At 36.5% G+C, this 16,259-nt stretch overlaps 1 protein-coding gene across 1 annotated transcript in view; it reads right to left on the bottom strand.

The window, feature by feature from the left end:
* Gcat (Glycine C-acetyltransferase) overlaps nt 1-16,259 on the bottom strand; it is a 443,581-nt gene that overhangs the window by 42,434 nt on the left and 384,888 nt on the right. The window lies entirely within an intron of this gene.

Consider the following 16,259-nt stretch of genomic DNA (forward strand, 5'->3'; position numbering starts at 1 on the left):
TTTATTTTCTGGTATCACTGTGACATTTCAGTCGATATAGTGGTGTTACTGAGCGCACACTTTGCAAAAGTATATCATCCAGGTGGTGACATTGAAAAAATGAAGGAACCATTAGTTTATACAGGAATTGTGATGAATGAAGTGGAGGTGAATAATCTATTACAGAACCTTAATGTGAATACATCTGTGGGATTGGATGGTATACCGGCACGGGTCTTGCGTGAAGCGGCTAAGGAATAATCAGTGGCCTTGACCATGTTGTTTAATCTGAGTCTCGGGTCTGGTTTAGTCCCAAAGGTGTGGAAAGAGAGGAAAATAGTTTCACTGCATAAAGGAGGATCCAAGACTACGGTTGCAAATTACCGACTGATCAGCATATCAGGAGTCGTTGTCAAGTTCTTGGAGAAAGTAGTTAAGGGAAAAATACAGGAATGGATTGATGAAAATGAGATACTGTACAGGGGACAGCATGGCTTTGTGAAGGGTAGATCATGCCTCAGTAACTTGCTCAAGTTTTATAACAAGGTGATGGCTGAACTGGATAAGGGAAATGGGTTTACAGTGATACTGCTGGACCTGGCAAAGGCGTTTGACAGGATACCACATGGAATTCTAATCCGTAAAATACAACATATGAGAATGGATATAGGGTTGGTGAGATGGATAGGTGGGTGGTTGATAGAGATATCAAAGAGTAGTTTATTCAGGAGTAGTGTCCAAAAGACGGCCTGTGACTAGTGGTGTGCCGCAGGGTTCTGTTCTTGGACCACTGCTGTTTAATCTGTTCATTAACGATATAGGGAAGGATCTAAGTGGAACAGTTCATTTGTTCGCTGATGATGAAAAGTTGGGTAGGGAGATAGTGAATGCAGAAGATGTCAAAATCTTGCAGGATGACTTGGATAGATTGGAGTTCTGGGCTAAGGAGAATGGATGTCAATTTAATGTGACGAAATGTAAGGTTATGCATTTTGGGGTGAAAAGACTAGCAGCAGTATACCACATTGGTGGAACTGTACTCCAGGAGATTGATGAGGCCAGGGACTTGGGAGTGTTGGTGGATAGGGAGATGAAGTTTAGGGGGCACACTGCAAAAGTAGCTAAATCAGCTCATCAAATCACTTGGTTACTGAAGAATACTTTGACGAGCAGAGACAAGCAAGTTATTGGACCGCTGTACCGAGCCTTGATAAGACCTCATCTCAACCACTGTGCCCAGATTTAGTCACCTCGGTTCCTTCTTGATGGGGAGGAGGTGGAGAGGATCCAGAGGCGAGTGACTAAGATGATAACAGGTCTATGGAATGAACCATATGAGAACAGGTTGAAGATTTGTGGGTTGCAGAAAAGGGAGATATGATTGAGACATTCAAATTGCTAAAGGGACTCATATTTTATAAAATTTTACTCACATTATAAAAGGGACTCATCAGAGGATATTTTTGAGATCAGGACTGGTGGTGGGAGAACTAGGGGACACCTATGGAAGCTGGGCAAGAGTGTGGTTAGCAGGGGTGTTAGAGCTGGGTTCTTTACTTTCAGAGTGGTAAATGAGTGGAATAAGCTGCCAGAGTCTGTTGTGAGTGCTTTGACGGTGAGCGAGTTCAAGGCAAGGTATGATAGAAACTGTGAGAATGTCGTATAGTTGTGTGGACATGATGTTTAGGGCCTCCCTCGATGAGTCTAAGGACTCCCTGGAGTTGCCCAAAATAATAATAATAATATCTGAATTTCCACTTGCAAATATTTCACTAATTACAGTGAATACTCAATTATCCAACCTTCAGTTTTGGTTAACCAACTTTGGTTGACCATGACGTGAAAACACCTTACAGGAGGTCCTGACTTTCATCATCATCATCATCATCATACGTATCAAGGATTTAGGCCTAGCATGGCCTGTTCCGGCCTTAAAAGTCATCGTTGAATCGTTTAAGAGGATGTCCTGGCTTTCTTTTTCCTAATGGCTTGTACTTTAAGGCTTGTTTTGGTAATCTTTCTGTTTTCATTCTTTGAACGTGTTCCATCCATTCATGTTTATATTTTTTAATTTTTTCTATTACCAGTAATAGAAAAAATTAAAAAATATATTGGTTTAATTCTTTCATAATATCTTCATTTCTTTTGTGATCAAATAGGGTATACTTTGCAGTTTTTCTCATAAACTTCATTTCTGCTGTTGTTAATCTTTGTCTTTTTGTTTTATTGTCCAGATTTTGCTTCCATACATTAAGACCGGTACGGCTAATGTATTGTATACTTTTAGCCTGGTTTGTTTTTGAACTAGGTTTGGTTTAAATATAGAGTTAATTACACCTGTTATTTTTAAATATTTTGCAATTTTTACATTTATATCTTTTTCATTTTCATATGTGATCATACATCCTAGGTAGTTAAATGAATTCACCTGTTCTAAGATCTTGTTATCTATTACTATTTTAATTCTTGCTGGATCTTGTTCTTTAAAGGCCATAGTTTTTGATTTTTCCGTTGATATTATCATACCATAATCTTTGGATATCTCATTTAGATTTAAAATAGCTTTCTGTAAGTTATCTTCAGAATTTGTAATTATTATTTGGTCAAATAATAATTACAAATCTGCAAAGAGGAGAGTGTTTAAGTGTTAACTGTAGGTGAAAGTTTAATTCCTTGATATAAATTTTTACTCCATTTTATTATTATTTCATTTAAGTAGATATTAAAAAGAGTTGCTGAGAGGGGACATCCCTGTCGGACCCCTTGGTTTATCTCTCTTGTATATGAAAGCTCGTGATTTAATCTTATTTGTATTTGATTATTTTCATATATACTTGTGATAGCTTTTAGGATATTATTTGGTATTTGTCTTTCTTTTAATATGTTTCTTTTAACTTTGTCAAATGCTTTTTCAAAGTCAATAAATGCAATATGTGTTTCTAAATTATATTCTCTTCTTTTCTCTATTATTAATTTTAGGCAAAAGGCTGGGTCTGTACATGATCGTCCTTTTTTAAATCCATTCTGTACCTCTAGAATAAATTTTTGGAATATTTCATTAGTTTGTTATTTAAGATTCTGCTATATATTTTGTAACAGGAATTTAGTATACTGATACCTCTATAGTTTTTAGGGTCATCTCTATTACCTTTCTTAAAGATAGGAATCACAATTGCTTTTTTCCATTCTATTGGGGGGATACCAGTTGAGTAAATTTTATTTAAAAATAATAAGAGTCTTTTTTTGAATCTTGTTCCTGCGTATTTATATAGTTCTGAACCTAGCTTATCTGCTCCAGGTGATTTTTCGTTTCTTGTTTCTTTCAGGCTGATTTCTAATTCTTCTTCAGTTATTTCCTTTTCATTTTCGTTAATTGTTTGCCGGTTGTCTTTTTTAAAATATTTGTCTGTCCACAGTTCTGTGTAGTAATTTAGAAATTCTTCTAATTTCAATTCAGTGTTTAATTTTATGTTTTCTTTGGTATCTGCATTTAGGTGTTTCAAGATCTTATATACATTGGGTCTTATTTTATATAAATCATGTTCTAAATTAGAAACAAATTTATTCCATGATTCTCGATGTCTTTTTCTGACTTCTCTTTTAGCTATGGCTCTTATTCTTTTATATTCTATTTCATCTTCTAATCTTTTACTGCTTAACCATTTGTGATAGGCTTCTTTGTTCTTTTTGATTATTTCTTTGATTGTATCATCCCAGATCTTCAGTTTTTTTCTTTTATTGAATTTTTTGGTCTTTCCTAAGCTTTCATTTGCTGCTGCATTTAGTATCGTTTTTATATTAAGCCATTCTATTTCTATTTCTTCATTTTGTTTTATTTTATCTAGATATTGGTTAATTCTTTGTTCATATAGCCATTGTACATTTGTGTCATTCAATAGTCTAGTTTTATAAACAAATGTTTCAATTTTTCTTTCTGTTCTTGTTACTTGTAGCCATTTAGGTGGTAATCTTAATTTTATTTTAACAAGGAAGTGGTCACTGCTTATTTCATATCCTCTGTGAACTCTAACATCTAGTGAAAATTTTGATGTCTTTTCATTTAAAATGAAGTAACCTAATATTGATTTCCATCCTCTTGCTGCCCAAGTATATTTATGTATGTCTTTACGTTTATAGAAGGAATTCATTATTTTTAGGTTATTATAAACTACAAAGTCAATCAATTTTTTACCATTTCTGTTTAGAGTATGTTCTCCATGTATTCCTATATTATTATTAATTTTGTGTTTCCAATTCTTGCATTTAAGTCTCCTGCTAAAATTATGTAATCATTTTTATTTATTTTATTATATATGTTTTGTAGCTGATTATAAAAATCAATATTATCCTGTTCTCTTCCTTCTTCTGGGGCATATAAACCAATTATTGTTAAATAGCCTCTATCTATTTTTATTCTAGCTTCTATTATTGTTTCATTCCATAATTTATAATGTTTTAACAGTTTTGAAAGGGAGTTATGAATCCAAATCATGACCCCTGCTTGTGCTCTTTGGTCTCTGTCGACTCCACTGTATATCACATTAAAATTTTCAGTTCTCATAGTTCCTTTTAATTTCTTTTTTGTTTCAGTGATTACTGCTATTTTAAAATTTCTTTCATTTAATAACTGGTCTAATTCTATTTCTTTATATGCTATTCCTCTTACATTCCAGTTTGCTATGTGTATTATATTTTGTCGTTTCCATTTTCGTTTTCCCATTTCCATTCCAGGGTCGTTTCCCATAGATTCAATCCGATTATCTTTTTCTGTACAAGTAGGATTATGTTTTCCATGTCAGGGGACTAGCCTGATGATGGAATAGTTCAGTGGTAGGGCTGCTATCTTAAGGCTTCTGAACTAGCCTTCTTCCGAATTTAAACCCATAAAAGGAATAGGGTATATTGAAGGGGAAAGAGTAGATTATAGAAGAAATATAGTAAGGTTTATAGAGAAGGCATAGTTGTAAGGCCAGAAATGAAAAGATCCCATGGCCCTCGAGTACTCTAATAGCATAAGGGTCATAAAGTAAGAAGAGTTGGCTGATAAGGCCTTATAGGAAAGATTAAAGTAAGTGGATCTTCCTCAAAGTAGAAGAAGGAGAGGATAGATCCAGCTAGGGGTCCATGGGAGTGCCGCTTCCCTTACAATCAAGATGACTGCCCCTTATGGCCCTGTTGGTCTATTTTAATTTATATTTTACATAATCTGGAAACCCTGTTCTAGAGATCAAACATGGAACTTGTTCAAACCATCTAGAATCCAGTAGAACAGTGGTCTCATGCCAGGCCAATGAAATGAAATTCATCTCCTACCTAAAAACAATCATAAAAACATCCATAGCAGGATTTAAACCCACAGCCTGTTGCTTGAAGAGTGGATATATTAACCAGGCTATGATGAATATTTCCTGCTTTCATCTCTTCCAAAATCAGATGTGTTAATAGTTAGCTTGTAGCTATTTCAATATCTGATATAAAATGAAGATGAAGATTTCAATGAAAGCCAACTGCAATATGCCTGGTTCTTCTCTTGTACCACATTGGCTTATTTTTGAGAACCAAAGTCCAGATGAGAGATGAGAATTTAAAAGTAGAATGGCAAATTAACATTTCCATAAATAAGAATTGCTTCAGTGATGTGGTCAATGCAGATATTTGGAACAACTAAAAACAATAATTCAATCAAGGAATGAGGCATAAATCACATAAAGATCAATCCTACTTAGTCTACTTAAAAGAAATACTAGCAAGGCTTGAATACAACTGGATAAATCAGAAAGTTCTATGCTGCTAAATTTAAAACTGGAACCATAGAAGTTTTGACATGTTATTTTTATTTTTGGTTCCTGAAGTCTTCACTTAAATATAAAATAAATTTATTTAGTTAGATATTAGAACATAATTACAATTTTGGATGAGCAGTCAGAATCTGAAATGTTTATGCTGTTTCAAACAACATCTATCTAGATGTTGTTTGAAAAATGTGTCACTGTCTGCACTAACAATCATCCCCATTTGTCTCCTCTGCATACCATGAAGATTTTTGAATGCAAAATTGATTCATTTAAGAGACATTGTTACTATATCACCAAATCAATGTGGCTTAAAGTAAAAAGTTGTGGGATGACAGATGCAATGCATGCCATCCGCCTACTAATGGAAAGACAGGGAGAAAAGAAAGACAGTCCACATGGCCTTCGATTGGGTCCCACATGAACTTTCTTTCTTTTTTTTTTTTTTAATGTTGGGCCCATATACGAGATGTTGACTGGTCAACCCATAGTACTTTAGTACCGTATATGGGTAGAAAGCCTGTATATTGTATTCCTTGGGGAAATACCTCAGGGGAAGACTGTTCCACAGTACAGCATTAGCAGGGATGAAGGAGGAGGAAAAGACACTTGTTCTGTGGGTTTCATGGTGTACTGTGAAGGGATGTTAGGAGGAGGCTGTACGTGTTCCAATGGGTTTAGTGCAGAGTGGGGGGATTATTGATGTTGTTTCAGATGAGCATTTTCCATGAAAATATTTGTAGAATATACAAATTGCAGAGACTAAACGTCTATGTGAAAGTTGGTAAGAGAGGGATCATTTATCAGTCTAATTGCTCTCCTTTGTATTGAGGCAAGCATTTTGAGGGAACTTTTAGGAGCCCCACTCCAAATGCGAGAACAGTATTCGATAGCTGGGCAGATTTGTATAAGGTTAACAGCTGTTTTGAAGTGAAGTAACATCTTGAGCGAAAGAGAAAGCTAGTTTTTTGGAAGCTGAGGATGCAATGGTTGTGATGTGTTTATGCCAGGAGAGGCCTGATGTCATGGTAATTCCGAGAAGAGAAATTTCGTCTTGTCTGGGGATTCGAGTGTTATCAAACTGATCTAGTACTCTCTATGCACCCATTGCATCCCTGAAGCCAATACACTGGGTGTAGTTCCTCTACACTAACACCACTAGCTCTATCTGCTGTATTGCTGGTGTCACCAAGTCATTTAACATTCAGGTAAGCATCCAATCTGCCCTATCACCACTTCTGTTTATCCTGTGCATGGACACAGTGACTGCAGACATGCAACAACCTCACCCTCCTTTACACCAACGATGTCGTGTTGGCCCACAAAACTAGAGCAGAACTTGAATGACTGGTCAACTAGCAGAAAACATGAATTGACAACTTTGGTTTGCGACTTAACTTGACAAAAACTGAATATTCAGAATGTGGTACCCAAACAGATGCACAATTCTAGTCAATGGTACTGAATTTACTAAGACCTCTACCTCGGATCCCATGTGATGTCTGATAGTAGTACTCTCCCAGATACCAGAACATACGTTAATTCTGCCTGGCTGAAATGGCACCAGGGGTCACTGGAGTCCTGTGTGACAAGAAAATACCACAGTGTCTCAAATCCAAGATCTATTGCACTTTATCGAGCAGAGTGCTGGCTTGTAACAAAACAACATGAACAGGCACTGCATGTCATGGAGATGTGGATGCCCTGACGGACACTACTGGGATACACACACATTACGAATAATGACATTTGGGAAATTCTTGGTGTTGCCCCAGTCCCGCAGAAGATGAGGGAAGTACACCTATGATGGTATAGGCTTGTTGCCAAGGCTGACAAGGAATCTCTTTTAGTCTGAAATTAAGAGTTTAACCACTCAGAGTGTGTTAGGGAGTAAGCAACCTCCCATACACCTTAATTCATGCAGTTGACAGGATATGAACTATATAAGAAAACTGAAGCCCACCACCTTTTTGGCAGGCATTAGTTAAAATAATATGATTTCTTTCCCTGCTTCAGAGACTAAAACATTGTAGTGACTTAATTTTTTAAGTCACTACACAACTGTAGCCTTATACTGGGCAATGAAGTTTACTATCTAAAGGTACTCATAAATATCAATGCCCACAATGGTATTGAAACCCACAGTTGGAGAGCTGTGATGCTATCCATTCAGCCAACTGGGCCACCTACAAATGCACTTGAATATCACCTGATGATACCCTATTATTAACTAATTAATAATAAATGGGTAGGTTCTGTGCAAAACACTAGAACATAAAGAGGAGCAGAGATAAGTTTTAAGAGCAAAACTTATTATACTATCATCTCATTAAGAGCACATTGCAGTTGATGTTTAAACAATGCATGCTAAGTGCTGCCACAGTCACTATTAATGAGGCAATGCTGAACATTTATTATTATTACCCTAAGACTCCTCTAATAGGTCCCTTTGGCATATACACAGCTCTTCATACCATGCATTAAACACATTCAAATTCTCTGAAGAAACCACACTCTCAGGCAAGGCATTTCAACATTGACAACTCTGCATGCAAAAAAATCTGCTTCTCATTCCCTTGTTCACACCCTCCTCATGCAGCTTCCAGGAATGACCTCTTGTTCTCCCCTGATCTCCCACCATTTTATGAATAACTTCTTCAACATTGATATTATAACAATCCCTTACCAACTTGTATGTCTCTATCATATCACCCCTCTTCCTCCTATCAGCTAGACTCTGTAAATTGCATCTTCTCAACTTTTCCTCATATTCAACATTCCAGAGATAAGAAACTACCTTAGTCAGGTGTTTATGGACCCTTCCCAACATCTCTTCATCCTTTTGAAAACCAGGTGACCAAATCTGTGCACAGTGGTCCACATGTGGCCTAATCAGAGCCTTATATAATGGAACAAGAATCTCCTTATTTCTACAAATCAGTGTCCTCTGCATCATTCCCAGAATTCGGTACTGTCCTCACAATTTCGGCAATGCGTCCTCTAAATTTTAGATCCTTATCCACTGTCATTCCAAGATCTCTTATTTCCTCCACTTCCAACAATATATCCCCACAGAATGCATTTCTAGAGTTCTCAGGCATTATGAAAGAGCTAGTCCACAAGATTGAAATATAGAGTGCACGAGATAGTTTCAACATCCAAATAATGAGAACAGACTAAAGTATAGTTCAAGTTAACAAAGAAGTAAAAGGATAGCTGAAAATAGATAAAAATTTGGGTTTAACATATGGCAGACAAGACAGTTAAAGAGAATAATCATGGAGGACTATATGAAGTTATTAACAGTTATCTAGGGGGGGGGAGAGCATAGTGACTCTTCTGACATCTTGATCTTTTTCTAGTTTCCAAAGACTTCACAGTATAACACTTCCCATTTTTAAAAAAGAAACAGCACATTATATGACAGTTATAGAGGCATTACCTGTAATAGATAATAGGCTAATTATGTATTAGTCAATTATCTGTGGTTACTTGTTTTGTTGACTTCAAGAGGGCTTTTGATTTGGCTGATAGATAAAATTTATAGAAGATGGTATGGATTTATACAATATCTGATAAACTTATTAGCATTACGACTGATTTCTATCATAACAGCAAGGCTTGTGTTAAAGTGTATAAAGAAAATAGTGAATTGTTTAAAATAACAATTGCTGTGAGATGTCTATTTAATCTTTAATTGATTTTGTGATGAATAGGAATGTGCAATGAATGGGATGGGGGATCTAAAAATCAGAGTATCTGATCTAGATTATACTAATGATTTGGCCTTGAATATGAATTTCTTATTGCACAAATTATAATGCTAGAAGTAAACTTGGCTTGATTATTAACCCTTTAACTGCTGAGATACTAAATAACCAGTATGACCCTCCTTGTTGAGTTATTTTCACAATTATAAAATATTTTATAATTATATAAGATCATGAAAAAATGAACATAAATGTTGTAAAAACTCACCATTCATGATGTAGATGTTTGTAGATGATCCAAATTTTCAAAAATTCTAATTTTTAAATATTAAAATTCCATGTCAAATAATGTCACACACAACTTCAAGTGAGAAACACCTCCCCCAAAATACTTCAATACTTTAGTAGTGTGTGGTAATTTTGAAAGCAGAGGTGTACACATAAGGCTGTGTCACATTTCACACACATATACTGGCTCTCTTTTCTTTTTCTTTGCTCCAATGTGGTATTTGAACACACACACATGACAATTTCTAGTGGGATTTGCTTTCTTGGGTGTGGGTGGCACAGGTATTAGGAAATGTCTTTCCCCCAGTCTGAGGGGTTCATCACCCTGCGATGGTCGTCCAGATGTAGTGGTTGGTCTTGGCACGTGGAACTTTTGAAAAATTTCTCTGATGAGAGTCAATTGAAAATTAGCATGTGTGATATTTTTACCAGTATGTACATTATACAAAATATGCAAATTGAGAACAGTGAGATCCAAGAGATGGAAAGAGAATTTTCTATACCATTTGAAGGCCTTTAGCACACATTCAAGAGAACTGACTATCATGTCTGTCCTGTCCACAGCCTCCATATTCCTATTACAATCCATGACATATTCAAGTTTCATTATTGGTGTGTTTGTTGTCCTGTCAACTTTCTCTGATTGTTTCATAGAGTCTGTGTGGAGTGTGGTCAACCAAACTTCTTGTTTATCAATCCATTTTACCACCATCATATTATCTGTGTGTCTGGATTCTACCTGTCCTTTGTCTAATTTTTTGTTCAGTTTCGGCAACCCTTACCTGTTTTTCCTAACAGTCCCACATGCATTGGTACCATTTTATGTAGCCAGTCGTACAGAAGAGGGCCAGAATACCAATTGTCTAACCACAATGTGTGCCATTTCTGCAAATACTTTGCCACTAGGATTTGCACCACGGCCGCAGAAATCCCAAATTCACGTTCTGGAATAATGTCTGTAGTTGCCCCTGTGTACACTACAAAATCTAACACATATCCAGTCTCACAGTCACACAACACAAAAACTTTGGTCCCGAATCTATGTTTTTTCGAAGGAATGTACTGTTTGAACTGGAGGCGGCCCTTGAACAGTATATTTTGAAAAGGGATAAATACTTCACTGCAGGTTTTTCTCAGATGATCGATAATTGGTTGTAGTTTGTGCAGTCTTTGTCCCGGAACCCGAGTTTCATTGTCATTGAAATGTAAAATACGTAAAAGTAAAAGGAATCTGTCCCTGGACATGTAGTCTGTGAACTGTGGAGTAGCTATGAGGGGATCCTTGGACCAATATTCTGCTATTGTTAGTTTTTTTACCCTAGCCATAAGCATTATGATTCCAAAAAATATATATAATTCCTCTGGGATAGTATTTTTCCGTTTTTTCAAATGAGATTGGGGTGCTGGTGGTAGTTTCTGAGTCAAAAATACATAATATTTATTAGTTTCATCAGCAATATGTTGCATTATATGAAGGGGGGGGGGGGGGAAATTGTTTAAAAAAATCAAAAACAGTTGAACTATCATCTATAATTGCTGAAATACCTGAATTATCATTATTGAAATGGTGAACTGTTGGACGAAAATTTGTATCGCGGCATCGAAACAATGAAGCGTCAGTACAATTTCTTTTTCACGGATGCACTGGTGCTGGTGGTTCATTATCTGAACTTTCACTATCACTATTTTCTAAAAAAAAAAATATCATCATTGTCACTGTCACTCAAATCTGATAAATCAGAAGGTCAAGTTTCTAATACTTCTACTAATTCCGCCTCAGTAAGAGAATGCTGCTATCTGCTTGTCGAAGCCATTTTTACTAACCCTGGAATCACCGCATCATGTGATCACCTGGCTCCTATTGTCAAGGACGGCTCTGATAACATTGTGCATGGTCTCACAATTTGTTACAAAGATAGAGCCACAAAACAGACAGAAGCTTGAAAATTAGTTCCTTCTAATCCTAAGAGATGGCACTATAAGTCCGCTCAATTCAAATGCTTTCACAAACTAAACTAAATGAGTATTATACATTGAGAGTTCAAATCGAGTTAACTCGATCGTAGCAAGTCGCCATTTTTTCCGCACTTGAATTAACTTGACCGTAGCAGTTAAAGGGTTAATGCTGAGAAAAAGAATGTCACATTCTCTTGTCTCTGTAGTTGTGTAATAACTAATACTAGTAAGGTGAGGAATGAAGTAGGCACACTGCTTGGAAAAAAGTCAACGACCACCCCCATAGGCAAGGTGCATCATACCATGTAACGAGTCACATTTGCAGCCAGCCATATTCTGAAATTAGTACAACTGTTTCCGGGTGAAATGGCTGTGAGAAGGGAACTGACAAAGTTTGAAAGAGGCATTGTGACAGGATGCCATGTTGCAGGCCAATTTATTTGGCAATTGAGCCACAGTCAACAATCATACATGATACCATACTGAGATGAGTGAAGGGAGTCAACTGCAAGTGCTACCTGCAGGTGGACAATCCACTACACTCACTAAATGTGACTGTAGGGTGCTATGAAGGATAATATGTAAAAACTGCAATCAGTTTTGAAGATTCATATTTGCACAAAAACATTCAGAACTGAGGGTCACAACATGGGGCTCCATGGGAGGACTGCAATATGCAAGCCCCACATTACCCAACCCAACATCATCCACAAAGTTATTTTAAAGCCTCTTTAAATTTCAGAACAGCTGGTGCAAAGAGCATGTACAGTGGGATATGGAAGTTTGGAAAGGTGTGTTATGGAGTGATGATTCATGCTACATCCTCTACCAATTACATGGATGGGTGAGTGTCGCAGATGCCTAATGAACATCTCTTACCAGACGCTTAACCCCATGGTGATGGTGGTGGTAGTGGTGTGATGGTTTGGTCCTATTTTTCCTGATTTGGCCTCTAGACAAAGCAATGCTTCCTACTTTGCAGTATTTCTATGGAACTGACCATTGTCTCTTTCAGCAAGATAACACACCATGTCATAATGTTGCTGCTGTAACTGCATGGTTTGTGGACATGAACATCACCACACTTGACTGGCCTCTACAGATTCCTGATATCAATCATACTGTGAACATCTGTGGGATGAACTAGAGCTTCAGGTAAGATCAAGGAATGACCATCCCACAATGGTCCAGGACCTCATTGCATAAATAAGAATGGTCCAAAATTCCCATTGATCACTATAATATGCTTGTGGAAAGTAAGCTTCATGGGAATGCTGCAGTCATCAGAGCAAAAGGAGGTCCTACATCATGGCTGTTCATTCCTCACACTATGGTGTCCATTGACTTCTTTCCAAGCAGTGTAAAGATCAGGAACAGCTTCTGTATTTTTAGAAACTTATGGAAAGTTTGAAAAGACAGCAAAATAGTATTAAGGATGAAACTTAAGATTTACTATAATCAGGTTCTCCCAAATAATGAAGCTGATTTGGACATTTAAGGAGTATCTTGGGAATGAGATGGTTTGCTTTCTATGATACAATGGAGGAGTTGTCAGCCACCTCTTAGCAAAGAGTAAGGAACATGTGGCCTTTTATTAAAATACTATGTTGTGTAAAGAAAGATTGCTAAACCATTGTAGTCTTTCTTTACACAGCACTGTATTTTATGTAGGCATACACTTGTTCAACAAGATCATGTGGAGTGATCCAGAAGGTCATGTTAGGAAGAGCTTGGTTCTGAACCAGACCTTAACAGCAGCAGATGTGCAGGACAGACCTACCGAATCATTTGCTGCTTGAGGAACTTATGTGTGTGTGTGTGTGTGTGTGATTATGTATGTATATATAAATATAAAACAATACTTTAAATACATAAAATATAAAATTCCTTAGTATTAAAGAAAAAACATTAAACACCTTTGAACACTCCTACTAATCCACACCCATAGAATGTGGATTAGAAGGGATCAGCAGCATCACAGAGTGTTCAAAAAAACAGACCACAATGGCAGAGTTAGGAGTTATTGAAATTACAATAAATTACATTAAGTACATGAGCAGTGAAAAGTCTAATACTCCTATTTCAGATTTATTGTTACATGCTACATTAAATAATATAACAACCTAAGAAATTTTCTCTTTGGATGTGGTATTGCTTTCATTCTGTGAATAAAATAATATGAAAACAATGTGTTTCCATGGTTACATGAAAGCATCTCGAAAGTGAAAGATGTCATCTGCATAGTGATTTTAACTATAGCAATAATATGTGAGTATGTGGTAGGCTAAGCATTAGATAATACATTTAACTCTGCTCTAGAGATTAAAATTTTTCAAGCTGCTTCAGGTCTGCATTAAATAGGGTACTGGTCTCACTGCAAGGAAATTCATCTACTAGTAAGGGCATTCCATACTCTATAGGCTATGGGCTTGAACCCAAACTTATGTATTCACCCATGCCAAAGTTTGGATTCAAACCCATTGCCTGTAGAGAGAAAGTAGAGACACTGTCCACTCAGCTAACCAAGTCAGTGAAATAACTGCCTAGAAATAATTATTGAAAATGCATCAAATTAATGTTCAGTAGTTACCTGAAGCATTTAAATACAAAAACGGATATCAGAATAGTTGATATGCCAGCTTAGTGAATATTGAACATGACTTAAATTAGCATCAGCAAGGTCAATATTTCTGCAACAATTTCATCCTAAACTGTTTTTTTCCCCTCTCTCTTTATGATGATGATCTCACGCATGAGAGATTGGTCAACTTATAATACAATGGTACTGTGGATGGGAATTATAAGTTTTAATTTATTTATATCCCAAAAAAATCAGACAGTGTAAGAGGACTGATATCAAATTGAGAGCTAGCCTTGCTCACTAAGAACAGTTAGATCAAAAAATGGAATATTGCTTAAATATTATCAAAATACTCTGCTCCTCTTGACCTTCAATTCTGTTCTTATCTCTATTTTCTATTTCTAGATAAGTTTTAATAACATCATACAGTCCTCCATGATTATTCTCTCTAGCTGCCTTCTATGCCACACAGTTACCCCAAAATTTTAATAATTTGGATGTTGTAACCATCCCACACACTTTCTATATTTGATCTTCTAGGCTATCTCGTTCATAAAGTCTAAGCAACTCGTGCAAACTATGGTAATGTTCGGCATTACCACAGTGTTAATAGTGACTGTAGGGCTTAGCATCAACTGTAATGTACTTTTAATGAGGTAATAATCAAATCTATCCCTGCACCTTTGTACATTCTAGTGTTTTGTGCAAAACCTACCCATTTACTATTAATTAGCACAAAATCATGTTTTTGTAGTTATCATCAGGTGACATCCAAGTGTATTTGTAAATTGTTGTCTAGTTGGCTGAGTTGATAGCATCACATCTCTCCAACCAACAAGCTGTGGGTTTGAATACCATCGTGGACTAAATATCCACAATGTTTAGAAACATTTAAATATTTCTAAAAACATTTAGAAAGATGTAGTCCACAATGGTATTCAAACCCACAGTTTGCTGGCTGGAGAGCTAGCAAACTGTGGGTTTGCTAGCTCTCCAGCTACCAACTCAGCCAACTAGGTTGCCATTTACAAATACACTTGGATGTTTTCAGGTAGAAAACTTTCAGTGCTCCATGTGCACCCACCATCCTGTTTACAGGAAGCCTGAAGTGGTTTGTAAAAAGTACCATGTTCAGTCTCTAGAGCAGGGTAACTATATTATTTTAATTGCAACTCAAGATATTAAAAAAAAAAAAAAGTTTATGCTTAAAACAGGTGTCAGTTATTGAGAGGTTTAATCCCAGTCATAAAATCAGCAGCCAAGAGCATTTCACTAAGCAGGGCACTGCTAGTATTTCTATTACGTAACAGTTCTACACCTTGCATTCCTCACATTCAGATTGTATGAATTGAGTGATACCTTTCCGAATGTCACCTTTTTCTGTCCATCTCACTTCCTGCAGAACAAAAATCTAATCTGTATTGCCAAAATTCTTAAGTAAAGATATCAAGCACCAGACAGTAGATGAGTTTTATCACCTAGTGTAATATCACAACTTTGCCTGGTGGCAACTTGAAGTGGCCAAAAGCCATGTTTGAATTATAGAGCAAAGAGCCCAGTTTACTTTCTTCCCATTTTTTCCAGCATAAATGACATTTTCAGAATTACATCAAATATCATGGAGAAACCCAACCTTCTTTTTTACAAGGGCGCAGATTTAAAACTGTTATTTCACAAACCAGTCACAGAGAATATACTGGATTGAACTTAATGATAGTTATACTTCAGAAGAGTTCGAGATTTTTTTCCAGCAAACACTATTTGTCATTATTCTGTTAGGTGTGGCTGGAAAAAGTTGGTGTAGTGGTATGTGGTGCTTGTATAGCAGCTGATGTGATATTATTATTACATGACACCTCCAGGGAGTTAGAGACATCAAGGGAGGGCATCTACTCTACAACTCTGTCTCCACCACTCACTCCATCCACCAACTAGAACAAACTGCAACTACAC

Source organism: Typopeltis vanoorti, chromosome 12 (genome assembly GCF_054136105.1).
Source record: "Typopeltis vanoorti isolate ZY-2024b chromosome 12, IOZ_Tvanoo_1.0, whole genome shotgun sequence".
Taxonomy (NCBI): Eukaryota; Metazoa; Arthropoda; class Arachnida; order Uropygi; family Thelyphonidae; genus Typopeltis; species Typopeltis vanoorti.